The sequence below is a fragment of the Malania oleifera genome, chromosome 8 (genome assembly GCF_029873635.1).
Source record: "Malania oleifera isolate guangnan ecotype guangnan chromosome 8, ASM2987363v1, whole genome shotgun sequence".
Taxonomy (NCBI): Eukaryota; Viridiplantae; Streptophyta; class Magnoliopsida; order Santalales; family Ximeniaceae; genus Malania; species Malania oleifera.
The window spans coordinates 101765365-101779808 of record NC_080424.1 but is presented as its reverse complement, the minus strand read 5'-3'; the positions used below and the strand labels follow the sequence as shown (position 1 = coordinate 101779808).

At 39.9% G+C, this 14444-nt stretch overlaps 1 protein-coding gene across 12 annotated transcripts in view; it reads right to left on the bottom strand.

Annotated features, from left to right (window-relative positions):
* LOC131162417 (uncharacterized) overlaps nt 1-14444 on the bottom strand; it is a 53473-nt gene that overhangs the window by 15247 nt on the left and 23782 nt on the right. For 2 of the 12 annotated variants that reach the window (XR_009138784.1, XM_058118867.1), the window contains one exon: nt 954-1179. The exons of 8 other annotated variants lie outside the window; for them this stretch is intronic. The gene's annotated coding sequence lies outside the window, so the exon portion shown is untranslated. Of the gene's footprint in view, nt 1-953; nt 1180-9039; nt 9391-14444 lie in introns of those variants that run through there. 2 more of the 12 variants (XM_058118868.1, XR_009138783.1) reach the window with 2 other exon arrangements.

Sequence of the window (14444 nt, the reverse complement as noted above, 5' to 3'; positions counted from 1 at the left end):
AAATTGTAATAAAGTGGTGCAGAATTTATCAAACCAGGTCGTTGGAGCTTGTTTGAAACCATAAAGAGAGTGACGAAGTTTACACACATGTGAAGTCGAAGAGGGAAACAAACCCGGGGGTGGCTTCATATAAATACACTCTTTAAGATCCCCGTGAAGAAAAGCATTCTTGACATCCATCTGATGTAGTGGCCAGTCATTAGAAGCAACAATATCTAGAATCGTACAAACAGTAGTCATCTTAGCCACAGGAGCAAAGGTCTCTTCATAATTGACACCATATTCCTGATTATTCCCAAGTGCAACAAGGCGAGCTTTGTAACGATCCAAACTTCCATCAGATTGAACCTTGACTGAGTAAACCCATTTGCAACCCAAAGGAACAATGGTGGGAGGGCAAGGCTTAATGTCCCAGGTGTGATTGGCCTCTAGAGCGACAATTTCTTCCGACATAGCTTGTCGCCAACAATCATGCTTGGCAGCATGTGAATAGGATATGGGAATATCTATATTGGGCAATGCAGCAGTACAAGCTTGTAGACACCCTAATTTTTACCAAGTCATTTCAATTATGACAAAGAGTCCTGAATCAAATTAGTCCAAATCTTGATGGTCCATCCTCAAATTTATAAGTGCTCTTAACCAGATTTTTCAAAATCATGTCATGGAAATTTATGTAAGGATTGGGAATTCTTACAATCATTGCCTAGGCAAAATTTGGTTGATTAATTGAAGGTTCTAAAATTCTTAATTCATGTTTGTTTTCATACTCAAGTAAAGGCCCTAAGTTAATAGGATTGCAATCATGTTCTTAAATGTGTTTGTTTCGAGACCAAGTGCTGGAGTTTAAATGGTGAAAAATCATTTGCATGGGCAAAATTTGTTGATTACTAGAGAAATGTTTGAATTTTTAATTCCTGTTTATTGTCGTATAAGAGCAATGGCCCCAAGCATGCGTGAAGAACTAAAATATTTTATTAAAGGGGCTCGTGCCCAAGTTAGGGACTATAGGGAAACACGGCACAAATGCATACCAAGGGAATACAGGAAAATAATGTGCAAATACAGGGAAATAATGAGCAAATACAAGAAATTACAAAGGAAATACAAGGGAAAATCAAATCAAATCAAAATCTTGAGAAGTCTCATCCAAGCATATTCTGAAGCATCTCGGGGGTCCTGTTCACCAAATTAGCAGGAAAATCAAAAAAGTCAGAGTTGTTAAATGAAAATTCAAAATAAACATGTGCACAATAAAATTACCCTCCTATGGAAACAAGTTCTCGGGAGAGATTGCAAATTATTGAAATATTCCCTCCTCAGACTCGCAGACCAAATCTCCATTAATTGGAGAATTAATCGAATCGCGAGAATTGGGAAATGGATTTATGTTGGAACGAAATTCTGTTCGAAGGAAAGCTAGCAATCGTTCGCTGCTGGGAAGGAAAGAGGGAAGAAAAGACTTATTGGACCTTGCCTAAACCAACCCTATAAATCAAGAGTCTTGCACAGAGCAGGGGGAAGAGAATTGAGCAATTGAGAGACCAAGACGAGAATTGCAGACTGACAATGAGGAAGCATAGACAGAGGCAGAAAGAAGCTCCTAAGGTGTTCAAAATAGCAATAACCTTGCGAGGCTCTCAGAAGTTGGAGTCAATCCCTTAAGTAGGCACTCAGTAGTGCCCTCCCATTCAGAACCCAGAAGCCAACTCAGAAGCCCCCAGAAGGACCATTAGACAGACACTCTACAGACTCACAAAAAGGACCAAAAGATCGGAGGAGCAGAAGATTTTAGGTAACTTTGGGTTTTCCTTCCTTATTCTAAGCATGTAATATTGAACTGTGAAGTGTGATTGTGAAAGTAGGAACTCTGACCCGAACCCAAACTTGGGTTTGAACCCCTAGACCTAAACCTGAACCTCAACCTGACCCGGACCGGTCTCCCATCGACCGGCTGACCCTTACTAAACCAGTTTGAAACGGTATATTTAATTTCCTATTTACTTTCTTATTATATTTTTTATTTGAAAATTCAGGAAGAATATGGGAAAATCATAAAAAAATCTGAAAAATCATAGAAAAATGTTTGAAAAATATTTTTGAGGTCAAAAAATTGTTTTTGCACACTTTTCATCCAGAAAGATAGAAAACAGTTCCCTCCCAGAAAAACTTGGAAAATATTATTTAATATCTAGAAAAATTCTATAATTTTTTTAACTAAATCTGGGAGTTATTTTTAAAAAATATTTTCTCGATTTTTGTCCCTATGATTTCAAAAAAGGGGTACGGGTTTTTTAAGCCTTATGTGCCTTAGTTCTAAGGGATTACTTATATTAAATATATCGTGTGAATTTGTATGGCCTATGTTTGTAATTGTTCAAAGGGAGTAAAATAAAATGCTATTAAATTTAATTTGGGAAAATCTTCAGTTAATTAGGTATCGTTCATAGAACGGGTGTATAGGGGGTGCTAGCATCTTCCCCTCACATAACCGAACACCCGATCCCAATCATGGTAACGCAAACCGATTCTACCCTTGATTGGGTGGTAATCACGTGTTCTAACCACACTCCAAAAGGTTAGTGGCGACTCCAATATCCAATTTTTCGAAAATTATAAATCATTTAGCCTCCACGGGGCACCCTCGCTCCCGAGAAGTCACGACGACTTGGCGACTCCGCTAGGGACGTTCGAGAGTCAAGCCAGTGATTAATTGTTAATTATCCCAAATTCAAAATTAATAGCCCTTTAATTATTCCCTTCCATATTGCCAATATTGCATACTTGAAAATATTTGAATGCTTCTTTGTACATGTCGTGGATAGTATAATATGATTGTTTGCATGATGACTTGTATTTCCATTTTGTATTTATATAAGAATATTGTATGATATGTGGGGATAGTGGGAATAGGCCTGACTTATGAATTCACACACTTTTTCACGTGTCTTCTACCCAGGCTTTACCTGTTAGGACTAGAAAGGAATGTAATAGCATTTGTCCCTTCGTAGCAGCGCTTGTTGGGACCCACGAACCACTCCGCTCAGTTTGAGCTTTGTCCGAACCCTTTGGGAAGAGGATGGGGTTCATGCTGGGAACCTATTATCAATAGGAATTAGAGCCTACCCACATATACTTGTCCACAGGATTCCCTCCCTAGGTTAGAGCCTTGAGAAAACCCTGTAAAATAGATGAATCTACCTTGGGTTGGGTCAGAAGCTTCATCCTTCTTCATGTAATGTTATCTTTGCGCATATGGTTTTATGATTGACATGTTGCATTCACGTAGGCATACATCTTACTTTGTCACGATTCTAAAAAAGATCCGACTCATTCATGGAGAACACTGTAGTCTACCGAGAGACAAAATTTACAGTACAGCTATATTCCGAGAACCAACAGAAACAATGGGGTGATAGTTTGATTCAGGAATCTGTGGTGAAATTACCAACCAGAATCAGTGTATACCCTCGATCAAACCCTCGGGATGAGTTGAAAACCGTTTGGAAAGGATGGTCACCTCAACGCCGCCTAAGATTCTCCCAGCTATATGCGCACATCAGTTTTCTGCTGCACGTATTAGTAAATCTTCAAGCGATAAAAGCACTTGTGGAATTCTGGAATCCCCCATACGTTTGAGTAACATGGATGGGATAGATATGGCTCCAACAATCGAAGAATACACCTCGCTGCTACATCTGGTGAAACAGCAAACACCTTACCAGACATATGTGCCTGATCCTAGAGCATCTTTGGCAAAAGAACTGTATAATGTTGTCGGGGTAAAAATTCAAACGACTACGAGGAAAGATGAGAAAATTACTTGGAAATGCTTGAAGGAGCTAATGCAAAAGGAGGAAAGTGAAAAAGCCCAATTACATATGTCAGCCATTGCCATTTACGACCTGGTCATATTTCCTAAGGAGTTAGGAAACATCGACCAAGCTAATGTTCCCTTTGTGGCGCAGATACAGAACGGAATTAACCTAGTGCCCGAAATTTTGGCAAAAACTTTCCGGTTCCTCAACAACTGCCGGATCAAAATCCAAGAACGATTGAAGTGTTGTGTACCGCGCTGCTCTACGTTTGGATCGTGAGTCATTTGTCAAAGTACCCAAGAGGGTTTTTGTAACATCTTCTCAGCACTTCGAATTCCCTTAGCTGAATTTGAAGAAACCCAGCAGAAGGAACGATCTAATAAGACCAATTGGAATGTGAAACTGCGCAATTTGGTCAACTCGAGACTAGTTTGGCAAGCACCATGGATGGACCAGACTAGCACGATATACCGGTGCAAAGATTTCCCATGAGTACCGTTATTAGGCCCATGGGGAGGGATAGCTTATGCACCCTTGATGTTCAGGAGACAATTGGGAGCATCTCAATTTGTGCCTATGACTCACGGATTGGCAGATTCGTATTTCGCACATGAACTGGGAGATACCCAAAAACAGGTTAGAAAGTTCACAGTAGCCTGGAAACATGTATACCTGGTGGACCCAGGCGACCAAGTTGTCACGACTCAAAGGAACTACGACGCATGGCTGGCCAACAGGGTAAATCCTCAGCTCAAAGGGGTTCTAGAAACTCCTGCAGATGAGACTGAATCACTGATGGAAGATATACAGACAAAATTGCAAGAAGAGCTATGCCTAGTGGAGGAAAAGGCCATGGAAGCAGTAATGAAGAGTCAAAAGATAAAATAGAGGAAAAGTTAGTCTCTTTTTATCACAGGAAAATCAAATGGAAGAAAGCTCAGTGCATGCAATCGGAGAAAGAAATAATGGCTCTGAGAAAGAAAAGGCGCGCGCTTCAAGCAGTACTCGATTTAAAATCAAGATATTGAAGATACCAAAGCTGAAATTGAAAGGAAATCCTTTTATAAGCAAGAATTGGAAAATCAGTGGGATGAACAAAGGGACAAATGTAATCAAGTGCTGGATAAGATCGAACCATGTGTTACGAAGGCCAAATACTGGGAAGCCAAGTTCCGAGCTTTACAACGACAGACAGCCAACGTAGCACGACAAAGACCAAAAACAGCTCAAGAAGGCACGAGTCGTGCAATCAAGAACAAACTCGGAAATCCTGGTCCGAATTCAACTTAGATTGTCTAGGGGTTTTTGTAATTGAAATATTATACGAAGGAACCATTCTAACAAGAGCAAAGCCTTTTTATGAAATGATAATGATCTTTTCTAGGAATCTTGGCAAAAGTAGCATAGGTTGCATACATATTCATGACTTATTGTGTCTATCTGTGCGTTAATTACATCCATGCATCAAACATTCATTACAGACGCATTCATACTCTAAGAGAAGGATTTTCTGTGTAGAAGCAAGGAGTAAGTTCAAAATTCAAACATTGAGGCCTCTACCCATCCATACAACACTCGAAGAAAAGCTAAAGTCATGAGTGAACAACTAGAGAACAGATGCAGGGGCTTGCAGCAGGGCCAGGAGGAGATAAACGGCAATGTGAAAGATATGCAGGTTCAAATGAGTAAGGTTCTAGAGTTGCTGATGAACAATGGAAAAGTAGTGTAGGTCAACTCCGAGACAGATGCAGACCCCACTCATCCTCTAGGGTTCACCCTAATCCACAGTCAAGCCTCAGCACCTCCAGTGTTATGGAGCCATATCAATCCCATCCATGGTGAAGCAAACGTATGGGGATTCCAAAATTCTACCAGTGCTTTTATCGGTTGAAGATTTACTGATACATGCAGCAGAAAACCGATGTGCCCACATAGCTGGGAGTAGGGGTGAGCATAATTCGGGGAAAACCGAATTAACCGACCGAAATTGGTCGGTTCGGTTTGGTTAAAAAAACCGGTTCGGTCGATTCGATTATGCATTTCAATTTTTCGGGAATCGGGTTTCGGTTCGGTGAATAGAAAACATTAATTCGGTTAACCGATTAACCGAATTAATAATTAATTAAATTTTAAATTTAAATTAGTAAATGAAAATCCTTTTATTCTATTATCTATATTTCTAATTTTCCATTCCCTCTCACAGTCTCACTCCCAGTCTCACACTCTCAGACTCTCGGTGCTCTCAGTGCTCTCAGAAGTCAGAAGGCCCTCCCTCTGTCCCTCATTGCCTCTCCCTCGCTTACCCGAGCTCAATCCACTACAGTTCGCACCACCATCTTCACGCGACAACGATGCTATCGCCTGTGCCCCTCGCCATCGTGGTCGCTGGCAGAGCAGTTCGCGCACAGAGCAGTTCACCGAGAACCACCCCGGCTCCTCCTCACTGGCATCAAGCTCGCCCGAGCCCAATCGTCTCCCTAACCAACCAGTCAACCACCTTTCCTCCACATCAATCTCCACTTCTCAGTACTCCGGTTCTCCCTCTTCGCGAATCGCCTCTTCCTGGCTTCGCCTGAGCCCCTCTTCAGCTCTTCCAGTCTTCCTAGTTCGTGACCCGTCCCGATCCCGAATCCCTCTTCGATCGGCTCTTTCCTCACGTGGGCGTGGTGATGGATCTACACTCAGTGACTCAGGACTTCAAGGCTTCAACCTTCCCCCACCTTCCCTTGTTTCAGTTTGGATACACATACACTGAACTGTGATACAACAGTGATACACCTTCCCTCCTTCATAGTTTCGGTTAAAATGGTTAACCGAATTACCCGAAAAATAAATTCGGTCGGGTTCGGTTCGGTTCAGCCAAATGGTTCGATCGGTTCGGTTAACAGTATTTTTTAACCGAAATTTTCGGTTAATTCGGTTAATTAACCGAATTTGGCCGAACCGACCGTTTGCTCACCCCTAGCTGGGAGAATCTTAGGCAGCGTTGAGGTGACCATCCTTTCCAAACGGTTTTCAACTCATCCCAAGGGTTTGATCAAAGGTATACACTGACTCTGGCTGGTAATTTCACCACAGATTCTTGAATCAAACTATCACCCCATTGTTTCTGCTGGTTCTCAGAATATAGCTGTCCCGTAAATTCTGTCTCCCAGCAGACTACAATGTTCTCCATGAATGAGTCTGACCTTTTCCAGAATCGTGACAAAGTAAGATGTATGCCTATGTGAATGCCACATGTCAATCATGAAACCATATGTGCAAAAATAACATCACATGAAGAGGGATGAAGCTTTTGACCCAACCCAAGGTAAGTTTATCTATTTTACAAGGTTTTCTCAAGACTCTAACCTAAGGAGGGAATCCTGTGGACAAATATGTGTAGGTAGGCTCTAATTCCTATCGATAATAAGTTCCTAGCATGAACTCCATCCTCTTCCCGAAGGGTTCGGACAAAACTCAAACTGAGCAGAGTGGTTCGCGGGTCCCAACAAGCGCTGGACAAATGCTATTACACTCCTTTCTAGTCCTAATAGGTAAAGCCCAGGTAGAAGGCACGTGAAAGTGTGTGTGAATTCATAAGCCAGGCCTATTCCCACTATCCCCACATATCATACAATATTCATATATATACAAAATGGAAATACAAGTCATCATGCAAACAATCATATTATACTATCCACGACATGTACAAAGAAATATTCAAATATTCACAAGTATGCAATATTGACAATATGGAAGGGAATAATTAAAGGGCTATTAATTTTGAATTTGGGATAATTAACAATTAATTACTGGCTCGACTCTCGAATGTCCCTAGTGGAGTCGCCAAACTATCGCGATGTCTCAGGAGCAAAGGTGCCCCGGGGAGGCTAAATGATTTATAATTTTCGAAAAATTGGATGTTAGAGTCGCTACTAACCTTTTGGAGTATGGTTTGAACACGTGATTACCACCCAACTAAGGGTAGAATCGGTCTGCGTTACCATGATCGGGATCAGCAGTTCAATTATGTGAGGGGAAGATGTTAGCACCCCTTACACACTCGTTCTATGAACAGTACCTAATTAACTGAATATTATCTCAAATTAAATTTAATAGCCTTTTATTTTACGCCCTTTGAACAATTACAAACATAGGTCATACAAATATTCACACAATATATTTAATATAAGTAATCCCTCAAAACTAAGGCACGTGAGGCTTAAAAAGCCAGTACCCCTTTTTTGAAATCATAGGGACAAAAATCGAGAAAATATTTCGTAAAAATAACTCCCAGATTTAGTTCAAAAAATTATAGAATTTTTCTAGATATTAAATAATATTTTCCAAGTTTTTCTGGGTGAGTTTGGGAACTATTTTCAATCCTTCTGGATGAAAAGTGTGCAAAAACTATTTTCTAACCTCAAAAATATTTTTCAAAAATTTTTCAAAGATTTTTCAATTTTTTTGTGATTTTTCCATATTCTTCCCGAATTTTCAAATAAAAATTATAATAAGAAAGTAAATAATTTTCAAATAAAAATTATAATAAGAAAGTAAATAAGAAATTAAATATAACGTTTCAAACCGATTTAGCAAGGATCAACAGGTCAATGGGAGATCAGTCCGAGTCATAGGCTAAGCCACGTGGCTTATCCGAGTGAGGACGCGTAGCACAATAAAAGTGAAAACAATGGTGTAGTCCCAAGAGGGGGGTGAATTGGGTTATTAAAATTTTCTTTTAATTCTTTTTAATAAATTATTGACCTCTTGTTGATTTAACAATCACACAGCAAAGTGTTTACTTGTTTAGAAAAAAGCTTATTTACTTGTTCAATCCACAAACCAACAACTAAAGTATTCAACACAACACAAGTAAATAAAACTTAAACAATCAACCAACAATTCAACAATCAAAGTGTTCAATCCACAAATACCCAATCAAGATAGCCATTTAGCAATTTTCAACTTTTCAAGAATTCAAAATATTTTCTTGTTTGCAGCCCTATAAATATATGTAAGTTTGATTCAAGCCCTGTAGAGAATGAAATTTATTTTTTCAATGCTAACCACAACTCAAATTCCCAACAAATCGGAATTTAAATAAACTCTTAGTTAATTTATCTTTAGGTGTTAACCAACCAACGTACTCCCTTTGAGGTTTCCACAAAGTATTGATCAACCAACATACTCCTTTTCGATTTTCGCATTCCCAAATCAAAATTAAACTTAAGTTTACTTAATTTCCAAATTATGTAATATATATGATTAAGAAATTAAATCATCCACGCAGTTTATGTATGCTGAAAATAAAGAGAGTAAGGGAAAGAGAGTGAGACCGGGTTTTTTACGAGGTTCGGCTTATCCCCAGCCTACGTCTTTGCCTTTGGCAAACCATCAAAGGATTCCACTAAACCAGTTCCTTTTCGGGCAGAACAACACTGTTACACACTCTTTCAATAGACTAGAGTTGCACCTCTACAAGCGATACCCCACGCTTGGGCACTCCTTCAATAGGCTAGAGTAATCACCTCTCCAAGCGATACCCCATGCTTGATCAACGATCCAAACACCTTGAATCGTCCAAGAACTACAAGAAATATGAAATAAACGCTGCGTACAAGAATACTCCCAAACAGAGCAGATTAATACATATTCAGCACTATGTACTTCAAGAATTTAATTATCAAGATGAAATAAAATTGGAACTCAAGTATAAGATATCACCAATTCCTTCTCTAGATGAATATCAACTGTAGTTCAGTAGAATTCTCCCAGCAAGAGTGTGAGCAAGAAAGAGCTTTGTGAGAGATTGAGAATTGAATTGCTTGAATGCTGTGTGATTGCTTGGTTATTTGATTTCTTGGGTTTAAAGGAGTATTTATAGACTTTTAAGGGTGAGTTTCCTTGTTTCCTAAGTTAATTGGAGTGTCCACCAAGTTCTTATAACATTCACATATGAAAAACTAATTTTTAGAATTTTCCCGTTGAGGTTTAAAATTCAAATTCCCGTAGGATCAGTCGGCTGGACAGGCGACTGGGTAGGTATCTTTACAAGGTCAGTCAGCTGGACAGGCGGCTAAGACCCTTTTTCTGCCAAAAATAAATTCCAAAAAATTGTCCGTCGGCTGGCTGAACACGGTTCAAAAAGAGTCAGTCGGCTGGGCTTGTCAGTCGGCTGACTGATCTCAATTCAAAATGGTCAGTCCGCTAGACAGTTATTCAACAGGTATGTTTGTCAGTCGCCTGGGAAAATTCAGTATATTCTGGTCAATCGGTTGACCAGCTAATTTTTTTTGTTTTCAAAACACTGGTCTCTGAGTCCATATTCAACCCTAAAAGAGCTTCAAAAATATTTCAAAAGATATTTAAAATATGAAGCACTTACATAAAGACTTCTTATGACTTTAGACATTCTAAGTGTTTGAATCTTCATGCTTGTCTTTTGAGCTCTCTCTCTTTGTTTTTTTTTTACTCTCTTGCTTTGCTTTTCTTTGGCTCTCTTGTCTTCAAGCTTTAAGCTTTTAGCACATTCTCTTTAACACCCACACTCTCATGATCTTCAAGTTTTAATAGATATCATCTTCGCATCCATGTTTTGACTCATCTTTGTGATCATTTTACTTTGTATTCTCATTCTTAAATCTTGAAATATCATTACTCAACCAAATATGTTAAGTTCCACTTGTTAGCATCAAAACAGGATGTTAAGCCTTGTCAGACCAACAAAAAGATATATATATACGGTTACTTAAGTTTGTAAGGGGTGACGTTCAGCTGACGTTCAAAGGCCACACGTCAGCCAACAAGTGGGGCGATGGGAAGTGACTCGGATCGTCGACGTGGCAAGATCTTGACCGTTGCAAATAAGCACAGATCAGACGGTTGTGAGGAAGCCTTGTAATGCTCAACATGTGTGGAAGTCGCTGTGCCACGTGTCGCACTCTTGTAGCCCCGAAGCCAAACACATAAAAGGCTAAAATTTTATTTTATTTTTGCCATTTTTCCCACTGCCCTCTCTCTCTCTTCTCGCAGAAGCTCTCTCTGCTTTCTCTCTCTCTCTCCCCTCGAACGATCTAAACCCTAGTTTAAACCTCCTCTATTTGAATCCTATCCTTTTGTTTCTTTTTTTCTCGTTCGATCTAAAACCACAGTTCAAATCTCCTCTATTCTTCTAGGATCTCTCTGTGCTTTGATCTACTAAAATCACCCTTCTCTTACTCTCTAAGCCCGCTTCGAGCAATCCGAAACCCTAAGGTTCAGATTCTTCACATCCCTTCCTGATCTCCAAAAGCCTTTTGTCCCATCATCTCTTTTCGAATGATTTCAAACCCCCTGAATCCCCTCTCTGTTCTCTCTCTTGGTTCTCGAATGGTTGCAGCTCCAGCTTCGTTCGCCTTTTCAATGGCAAACTGTTGGACACCCGATGGTGTTCTGGTGGTGAGGTTCAGTGCAAGGCTCAAGGGGGTTTTATTTAGATCTCGAAGGTGATACCAAAAAGAATTTTCTCTCTTGTTTAATCTTTTGCTCGTGTGTGTGATTGCTTGCTAGATCTGCTATTGTGTGCTCGCGTTTGAGCGATTCTAGGGTTTCCTGGTTCGAAGGTTAGGGTTCAGGGACGAAGTAACTCGTCCGAACTCTAACCCCGTGAGTCGCAATGGGGTTGACTCGCACGAGTCAACCCGGGGGTTCGTGTGGACTCGGTCAAGCCCGGGTAGACCTGGTGGGCTTGACACGTGTCAGGTCTAGTTTTTTTAAAAAAATAGGCTTGAGTTTCAAAACAAGTTTGGGCCTCGGGTTATTTAAAATGGTGGGCTTGAGTTTTAAAACAAGTTTGGGCTGCAGGTTCTTTTAAAATGGTGTGCCTAGTTTCAAAACAGGTTTGGGCCTCGAGTTATTTAAAATGGTGGGCTTGAGTTCTAAAACAGGTTTGGGCCTTGGGTTCTTTTGAAATGGTGGGCCCGAGTATAAAAATAAAAATAAAAAAAATAGGTTTGGGCCTTGGGTTTAAAACATATGGGCTTAGGAGGTTTTAAAACCAATTCGGGCCTCAGGTTAAAATGGTTTTGGCTCAGTGAGTTAGGTTCAGGGCCTAGTCAGTGCTGGGTTTAATGATATTTGGTTCAGTTCAAGTTCGGGCTTCGTGGGGTTTGGTTTGAAGGGGTCTAGTTTAGATCACGGTTCAGTTTAGAAGGGTTAGTTTTCGGGTTCAATCAAGGCTAGGTCAGGGCTCAATTCAAAGGGGTTGGTTCAGGGAATCTGGTTCACAGTTGAGGTTTGGGTTCCCGGCTCTCGATTGAGGTTCAGGTTCAGGTCTGGGGGTTTAAAACCAAGTTTGAGTTCAGGTCAGACTTCCTGCTTTCACAATCACACTTCACAATTCATTATTACATGCTTAGAATAAGGAAGGAAAAGCCAAAGTTACCTAAAATCTTCCACTCCTCCGGTCTTCTAGTCCTTCTTAAGAGTCTATAGAGTGTTTGTCTAGAGGGCCTTCTGGGGGCTTCTGAGTTGGCTTCTGGGTTCTAAATGGGAGGGCACTACAAAGTGCCTACTCGAGGGATTGGCTCCAGCTTCTGAGAGCCTCACAAGGTTGTTGCTATTTTGAACAGCTCAGGAACTTCTTTCTCCCTCTATCTCTGCTTTCTCACTGTCAGTCTGCAATTCTCCTCTCAGTCTCTCGATTTTGTTTCTCAATTGCTCAATTGTTTTGTCAATTGCTCAATTCTCTTCCCCCTGCTCTGTGCGAGAGTCCTAATTTATAGGGTTGGTTTAGGCAAGGTCCAATCAATCTTTTCTTCCTTCTTTCCTTCCTAGCAGCGATCGATTGTTGGCTTTCCTTCCAATAGAAATCCGTTCCAACATAAATTTGCTCCCCAATTCTCGCGATTCGGTTAATTCTCCAATTAATGGAGATTCAGGCAGCGAGTCCGAGGAGGGAATATTTCAACAATTTGCAATCTCTCTCAAAAACTAGTTACCATAGGAGGGTAATTTTATTGCACACATGTTTATTTTGAATTTTCATTTAACAACTCTGACTTTTCTGATTTTTATTTCTTATTTGGTGAACAAGACCCCCGAGATGCTTCAGAATATGCTGGGACGAGACCTCAGAAGATTTTAATTTAATTTTATTTTCCCTTGTATTTCCTTTGTAATTTACTGTATTTGCTCATTATTTCCCTGTATTTGCACATTATTTTCCTATATTCCCTTGGTATGCATTTGTGTCGTGTTTCCCTGTAGTACCTAACTTGGGCACAAGCTCCTTTAATAAAATATTTTAGTTCTTCACGCATTCTTGGGGCCATTGCTCTTATATGACAATAAATAGGAATTAAAAATTCAAACATTTCACTAGTAATCAACAAATTTTGCTCATGCAAATGATTTTTCACCATTTAAACTCCAGCACTTGGTCTTGAAGCAAACGCATTTAAGAACATGATTGCAATCCTATTAACTTAGGGCCCTTACTTGAGTATGAAAACAAATATGTATTAAGAATTTCAAAACCTTCAATTAGGCAACCAAATTTTGCCAAGGCAATGATTGTAAGAATTCCTAATCCTTACGTAAATTTCCATGACATGATTTTGAAAAATTTGGTTAGGAGCACTTATGAATTTAAGGATGAACCATCCCAACCTTCAAGATTTGGACTAATTTGATTCAGGACTCTTTTTCATAATTGAAATGACTTGGTAAAAATTAGGGTGTCTACAGAGCTGAAACAGAATTGCCAAAACTGGAAGAGGGAAACTCATACCTATCTGGGGGTACAAACACTCGAGGAGAGTGACGTACCAAGGCTCTAAAGGTATTGCAACTAACTAATTGAATTTGGAGTGTGGTAGGATCAAATATCGGATGAGCCAGCGGAAGAGACTGTGGACAGGAGCGTCGCGTATACACAACACCTAGTTTAAAACGAGAATTGACTTGATGAGGATCCGAGAACTGCTCCTCAAAGGAAGGGAGAATCACAATAGAAGAGGAGGGCATAGAGGACGCAGGAAACAAATGTTGACTTTCTAAGAAAATAACATTCCTAGAAATGCGTGTATGATGTAATATAGGATCATAGCAAACAAATCCCTTTTGACACACATTATATCCCAAGAATGCACATCAAACAGACTGAGCAAATAATTTATGTCGCTCATGAGGAGGTAAATGAACAAAACATACACAACCAAAGGTACAAAAATAGGGAGACTCCATAAGTAGGACTGGAGAAGGTAAACGATTAATCAAGTAGCAGTTTTCAGAGCCTCAACCCAGAACATGGATGGAACAGAGGATTCCAACAAAAGAGTACGTACCACATCTAGGAGATGACGACTTTTGTGTTCGGCTGCTCCATTCTGTTGGGGAATAGTGGGACATTAACGTTGATGAATAATAACTCAGTAGACAAATATTCACCACCGGAATCTGTGCGTAATGTCATAATGTCTTAATAGAAGCAGAAATGTGATTGTCAACATGCGCTAAAAACTCAATGAAAGTACGAAAAACCTCAGATTTAGAGCAAAGAAAGTATACCCAAGTAAATCAGCTACGATCATCAATGAAAGTCACATAGTATTCAAATTTTTCATGTGAACTAACCGGGGAAGGTCCCCAAACATCACTATG